The 6,682-nt window shown below is 39.8% G+C and overlaps 1 protein-coding gene across 6 annotated transcripts in view; it reads left to right on the top strand.

The window, feature by feature from the left end:
• The window catches only part of palm3 (paralemmin 3), a 45,690-nt gene that overhangs the window by 24,160 nt on the left and 14,848 nt on the right, over positions 1-6,682 (top strand). The gene's annotated exons all lie outside the window — the stretch shown is intronic.

Raw genomic sequence — 6,682 nt, 5'->3', positions numbered from 1 at the left:
CACACACACACACACACACACAAGCATATGCACACAAATGAACTGTAAGTACAACCTTCCACACTTCCTGGTTCTGCCAGTTTCTCACAAGGTTAGAGGCGAGCCTTCCGTTGCTGAAATCAGATTTTATGTGAGTGTTTACACACTCTGCAAGTCACAGAGCTGCTCTATTGTTTTCACATCATTTCCAGACTGGCGTTCCCACTTCCTACTCCACTGTGTTATGCTGCCCTGAGGCACATTCCTCAAATTGTGTGAAATTTGTGCAGCAAGTGTTTCTGTATACATGCATGTGCCAGTGTGGTCATGCAAGAGAATGTTTTGCTTACATTGACTGTGTGTGTGAGTTTGTGCACAGCTTTCCAAACATGAATTGCATTTTTGAGTGCAAAAATCAATTTGCTCCTGGCTTGAAAGATTAATCTTAAATGGTTATTCTGATACTTGCTCTCTCAAGAGGAAAAAATCATCTCAGCTTGTATGCATTCATTAGCTTTGACATTGACTTCAACCCCAGGGTAGATTCAAGGATGTGATAGCAGGGAGCAGCAGCTTATATGCAACTCCTGACCTGCAGGGAAGTTTAGAGAGGTCTGTGTCCGGCTAGCTAAAGGCACAGGGAGGGAACAGAGCCAGGCTTGTTCTGCACTGCAGGAGGAAACACAGAGATGGTGTTGTGACGCTTATAGTTAAGTAGGTAGCTGCTGGCTAACAGTTGGCTAAATTTTGGAAACATCAGCCTATAAGCTGAAAAGGAGCAGTATATTAGACTCTTACAGACACCACTTAACTGCATATGGTAGGAAAAACTGTAGCTGTTGTGAGTTCTTTGTACTGGATTTGAATGCATACAGACAGATGAAATTTTAATTCTTTGGTATGTCACTGGATTAAATTCAGTAAGAGTTCCCTGCAGATTTTGCTTCCACTCGTCAGGGTCAGCTACAGACCGGCTGAGGTGGCAGAGTTTACTGTCCTGCTCTGGGGGACTTTACCAGCACAGCTTGCTTACACAAGTGCTTCAACCAAGGTCAGCTGGTTGCAGCATGGCTATCATACCTACTTAGTAACCCTGCAGCCACTGTTATTAGTCCGACTTACAAATACAACTTGAAAAGTAACATTTTTGGCACATATTGTTGTGTCAGTATAGCATTGTTGAAAACATTACAAATTGTTAAATGATGATTTTTATTAGTCTTCAAGAAATTCAGAACAAAAAAGAAATGAAAGTAAATTGTGGAGTACATAATGGCATGCTTGGTTTGATAAGCCTGACAAATGGCACTCTTACCACGTTTATCGTAACTGATTGTTCGGTGATATCACCAGGTTGGTTTGTTTTGACTTCTGGATGAAGCATAAAATATGTTAAACTTAAGCTGATATGAAAAGTAATGACTTTCCAAGTTTTTTCATGCATGGGTTTTCTATTCTAATGTTAGAAGACAGATTTACTTACAACAAAGTCTTGTTCATCTGAGACCTTCTTAAAAAGTTTTTCAGGGTTTTTAGTCATTACATTGCATCCATAGAGCTCGTACAAATTTGTGCAGATTTAAAAAATAAATAAATACATTTTTACAAAAACTTGAAATGTAAAATAGCTTTGTTGTCTGAAATGGACTGTCAGGCTTGCAATGGAAAATTATGCTCTGTGTACTCCTGTGTGGGATGTTTCTGTCACAAAGTGCAAACATACCTGCAGTGTTTAAACGGTGACAGATGTGAAGTTGGTGGCTGGAACATCAGTGAGGGTTTTAGTGTTGCAAAAGCAAATAACAACAGTGGAAATGGGGTATTATGGAAAGTATTAGACTTAACTGAGTGTCGCCTTCCTGTTTTTGTGTCTGTCAGACACTTGTAATGACTTGCTTAGAAGATGATGTTCAGAGAGTAGTCGACTCAATAAACTACTGAGAATTGTGCTCTTGTTTTTGTAAAACATGAAAGTAGTTGGTTTGGTTCTGGTGAGTAGCCTCGGGCAGCTTTTGTTTACTGGGACTAGTCTATTCGCTGGAGAGAAATGTGGGATTTAGACAAAAATAAAAACTGCACATATGCTTTAAATTCATGCTTGCATCCTCTGTTGGATCATCGAGAGGAACGCTGGTGACATGAACTCACAGGTGTTTTTTTTTTTCAGTCTCTCACCTTTTCTCTCACCCTCACCTCTACCTCCCCCATTTCAACTTCTCACTTTGACCATGACACTGATTTATACATCCTACTTCTCCTCTCTCGACAGGGCTCACTTTTTTTTTTGCTTAAAGCTATATCTAAAATCCCTCCCACTAATCTCTACATAAACTATTTCTAATTTACTCTATAGCAAGTGGTACCTTGAGATTTCAGACACTTTTGAGACTTCATCATCCACTGCAGCAGAAATGCGTGCTGTTTTTTGTGAGACTGTTAGCAAGGGTGTTACAAACCCTCAAAACAGTCAGCATGTACAAAAACATACTACAAAGCCTTTGAATTTTTAAGCACACTGTTGTCAAGGGTCCCACACTGCAAAGTACAAAGAAAACATTAAGACTAAGTGTGGCTGTGGTTGAAACGGCTCCAGGAATATCTCTGAAAACAAACAAGAGCTATATCTAAGCATTTTATATAAAAACCTAATGTTACTTTGTACCTCAAGAGTGTGGCCTCGATTTGATGTTGTTTGTTTGTCATTATTACCAAGCATAAAATACACAAGATTTTGTGAAATCTGGATGACTGTCTGGTCAATCTGCAAGTGCACAGTGCAAAATGCTGCATTCAGCCTGCACTCAAAGCTGGCTGATTTCAATGTTTCTGGTCCATTTGCTCCATTTTGCTGAAGGTGCTTTGTCTTTGCAGCAAAAGAGGGGGGGAAAAAAGGGCATTCTCTCAAAATAAATAGCATACAAGCAGAGTAAGGAGTGATTATGTATAAGACGTCTTTCCTAATTAATTAATAATATATGCGCTGAATGGGGACCCCAGAAAAACTAGTTGGCTTGGACTAGGGGAGTAAAAGGGATTCAGAATCACAGATGTTGTCTTTAAGCTAGGGCCTGACCGATATGGATTTTTTGAGGCCGATGCAGATTCCGATATTTGGCAAAAAAATAAAAAATTCTGGTAACTAATTAATCGGCCGATAAATTAAAAAAAATAAATAAATACTGAATGAAGTAGCTTCTTTTTTGGTTCCTTAATGCTTACAACAACAAAGATATGAATCACAGGCAGAACATTTTACTGTTTTACAGTACTTTGTTCTTTAGTATTTGTTTAACTTTACAACAGAGAGAAATTTCAAGAACAAAAACATGCAACAAAGCATGAAACATAATATGCATCAGTAAAAACAAAAGTTTTTCAAACAAGTATGTCTGTAATGTGGGGTATTTTATTTTAAATTTGCATTGTGCATTTTTCTTTCTATGGACCATGCATGAATATAGCTACCAGTTGTACTGATGACTTTATCTTTAGATTTCGGCCACAGGTGTATGCTGTATATAAGCAACATAATGAGTTACTGGATAAACATTATTTATGTATCCCTCTGATGTTCTGTACTCTCAAAGACTATGCTGTCTTTAAAGCTGATGAGAATAAGTCAATAAAAAATGTAAGTTGAATAAGTTAGTTAAAAATTTTGATAACAAAGTTTAAAAAGTTGTTTTCTATAGTTCTCTGAAAAACCATCAGAGTGAGTGCTCCATGCGCTGTTGTGGTTTCAGAATTTGCAGCAGAGTGAGTGATCTTACTGCTGCACGTTCGTAAACTATCTTAACTCATCATCATCTCCATGTGCAAAATTTGACTTGTTTACAACAAGCAGTAGCAAAAACTGAGCTTTTTGTGGTGTTGCTGAAGTGTTTTTTTTAATATATATGCTTTTGCCTTGGAGAACATTTGTCTTTTTACAAAATCAAATTGTACAAAATAAATGTATGAAAGCGACACTTAACAGCATTTACTGTTTTATGAGAAATTAAGAATATATCAGCGATTAATCGGCAAAACTCCGGCCGATTATTAGTATTTTGAAAAGGGCTATAATCAGCTTAAATCTGATTGGTTAAAGCCACAGTTTCATTGCAATGCATTTTGAGCTACCTGTGCCTGCACTTTTTATTCTGAAGGCCTCAGTGCAGATTTCTGTGACCCTGGCAACACATGATGGCTGAAATATGATTGGATAAAAAAAAAGAAGCTCTAATATAAATATACACTGTTGGAAGCACCACAGCCCAGAGACACGCTATTAAATGAAGAGAACAGACTATTGGGAATAATGTAAAAAGATTAATGGGAAAATATTACAACGCAAGTCAGTGATTCTGATAGAGTTTAGGCCAGCAGAGAAGGCCTTGCTGGCCCTGACAGCCCACCACCGGCTCAATTGGATTTAGGTCGGACAGGCCAGTCCATAGCATCAATGCCTTTATCATGCAGGAACTGCTGACACAGTTCGACCACATGAGGCCTAGCATAGTCATGCATCAGAAGGAAGCCAGGGCCCACTGCACCAGCATATGGTCTCACAGTGGGTCTGAGGATCTCAACCCAGTACCGAATGGCAGTCAGGGTACCTTTGACTAGCCCATGGAGGGCTGTCCCGCCCTCCAAAGAAATACCTCCCCACACCATTACTGACCCACCGCCAAACCGGTCATACTGGAGGATGTTACAGGCAGCAGAACATTCTCCATGGCGTCTCCAGACTCTGTCATGTCTGTCACATCTGCTCAGTGTGAACCTGCTCTCATCTGTGAAGAGCACAGGGCGCCAATGGCCAATCTGTCAATTTTGGTGTTCTCTGGCAAATGCCAATCGCCCTGCACGGTGCTGGGCTGTAAGCACAAGCCCCACTGGTGGACGTGGGGCCCTCATACCACCCTCATGGAGTCTGTTTCTGCCAGTTTGAGCAGGAACATGCATATTAGTGTCCTGCTGGAGGTCATTCTGCAGGGCTCTGGCAGTGCTCCTCCTGTTCCTCCTTGCACAGAGGAAGAAGTAGTGGTCCTGCTGCTGGGTTGTTGCCCTCCTACGGCCCCTTCCATGTCTCCTGGTGTACTGGCCTGTCTCCTGGTATCTCCTTCATGCTCTGGACACTGTGCTGAGAGACACAGCAAACCTTCTTGCCACAGCTCGCATTGATGTGCCATCCTGGATGGGCTGCACTACCTGAGCAGCTTCTGTGGGTTGCAGACACCACCTCCTGCTACCTCTATAGTAAGGGAAAAATATCAAAATCTGCCAACTAAATCATTACCAAACAATTTCTTCACCAATATGTTTGTAAAGGTGTGTATAACATGCCTTAAAATGTTGAAGTTCAACTNGTTTGTCTTTTTACAAAATCAAATTGTACAAAATAAATGTATGAAAGCGACTGTGACACTTAACAGCATTTACTGTTTTATGAGAAATTTAGAATATATCAGCGATTAATCGGCAAAACTCCGGCCGATTATTAGTATTTTGAAAAGGGCTATAATCGGCTGATTTAATCAGCCAGCCGATAAATCGGTTGGGCCCTACTTTAAGCTTTACTTTAGTTGGCATTGACGTCCACCAGTGAAAGTACGTCAAGTGTTTTATTTTATTTAATTTTTTTATAAATCATTGTGGTTGGGTATAATTGATGTGTAGGGTACTAATTACAAAATCATTTTACTATAAAGTACACCAATATACTGTTAACATAAAGCATGGATTTGGAACGCAGTAGCACAGTACTCACATCATGGAAACTGCGTTTTTCAGAACACTGTGTATATAGATATAAGAGGTCATTTGCAAAAAACAGATGACTCCATTTTTGTAGATTTTCAGAAAACTTTTTTTGTTGTTTGCTTGATATAATATCAATCAAATTGAAGTTAAGTGGATTTGACTCAGTCAAAATGACATGACAAAAATAGAGATAACTTAAGTTTGATTGATATTGTGTCAGGTAGACAATGGAAAAGTGGGTTTTCTGAAGGTTTGTGAAGATGGAGTTACCTGTTTTGCAAATGAATTCTTCATATATTCTGCTCAAAAAAATAAAGGGAACACTAAAATAACACATCCTGCATCTCAATCAATGAAATATTCCAGTTGAAAATATTTTTTCATTATATAGTGGAATGCATTGAGAACAAAATATATTATCCCATGGAGATCTGGATTTGGAAACATACTCAAAATAAAATTGGAAAATCACATTACAGGCTGATCCAACTTGAGTGGAAATTCCTCAAGACAAGTCAAAATGAGGCTCAGTAGTGCATGTTTAACCTCCCTACAACGCCTGGGCACGTTCCTGATGAGGCAGCGGATGTTCTCCTGAGGGATCTCCTCCCAGACCTGGATTCAAGCATCAGTCAACTCCTGGACAGTCTGTGGTGCACCGTGACATTGGTGGATGAAACGAGACATGATGTCCCAGATGTGCTCAATTCAGTGGCGGGCTGTGCATTTTACTCCTAGGCCTTCAGTGGCAGCCTGCCTGAATCAAACCATCTCCTAACACCGTCATTATGACGCCACAGCTACAGAAACCATCAGTATTATGCAGGAAGGCAGTACAGCAGGACGTTGCATCGCAGACAGGTATCTCATGTAGCAAGAATGAATGCCATTACTAAAGCAAGAAACCCAGTTAAAACAATTCAACAAGTCTCCTTTCGCTGCAGCCACAGCTGCACCA

Source organism: Stegastes partitus, unplaced genomic scaffold (assembly GCF_000690725.1).
Source record: "Stegastes partitus isolate 25-593 unplaced genomic scaffold, Stegastes_partitus-1.0.2 Scaffold3, whole genome shotgun sequence".
Classification (NCBI taxonomy): Eukaryota; Metazoa; Chordata; class Actinopteri; family Pomacentridae; genus Stegastes; species Stegastes partitus.
The sequence above is the reverse complement of the archived record's forward strand: the minus strand, read 5'-3'. Positions and strand labels throughout refer to the sequence as shown.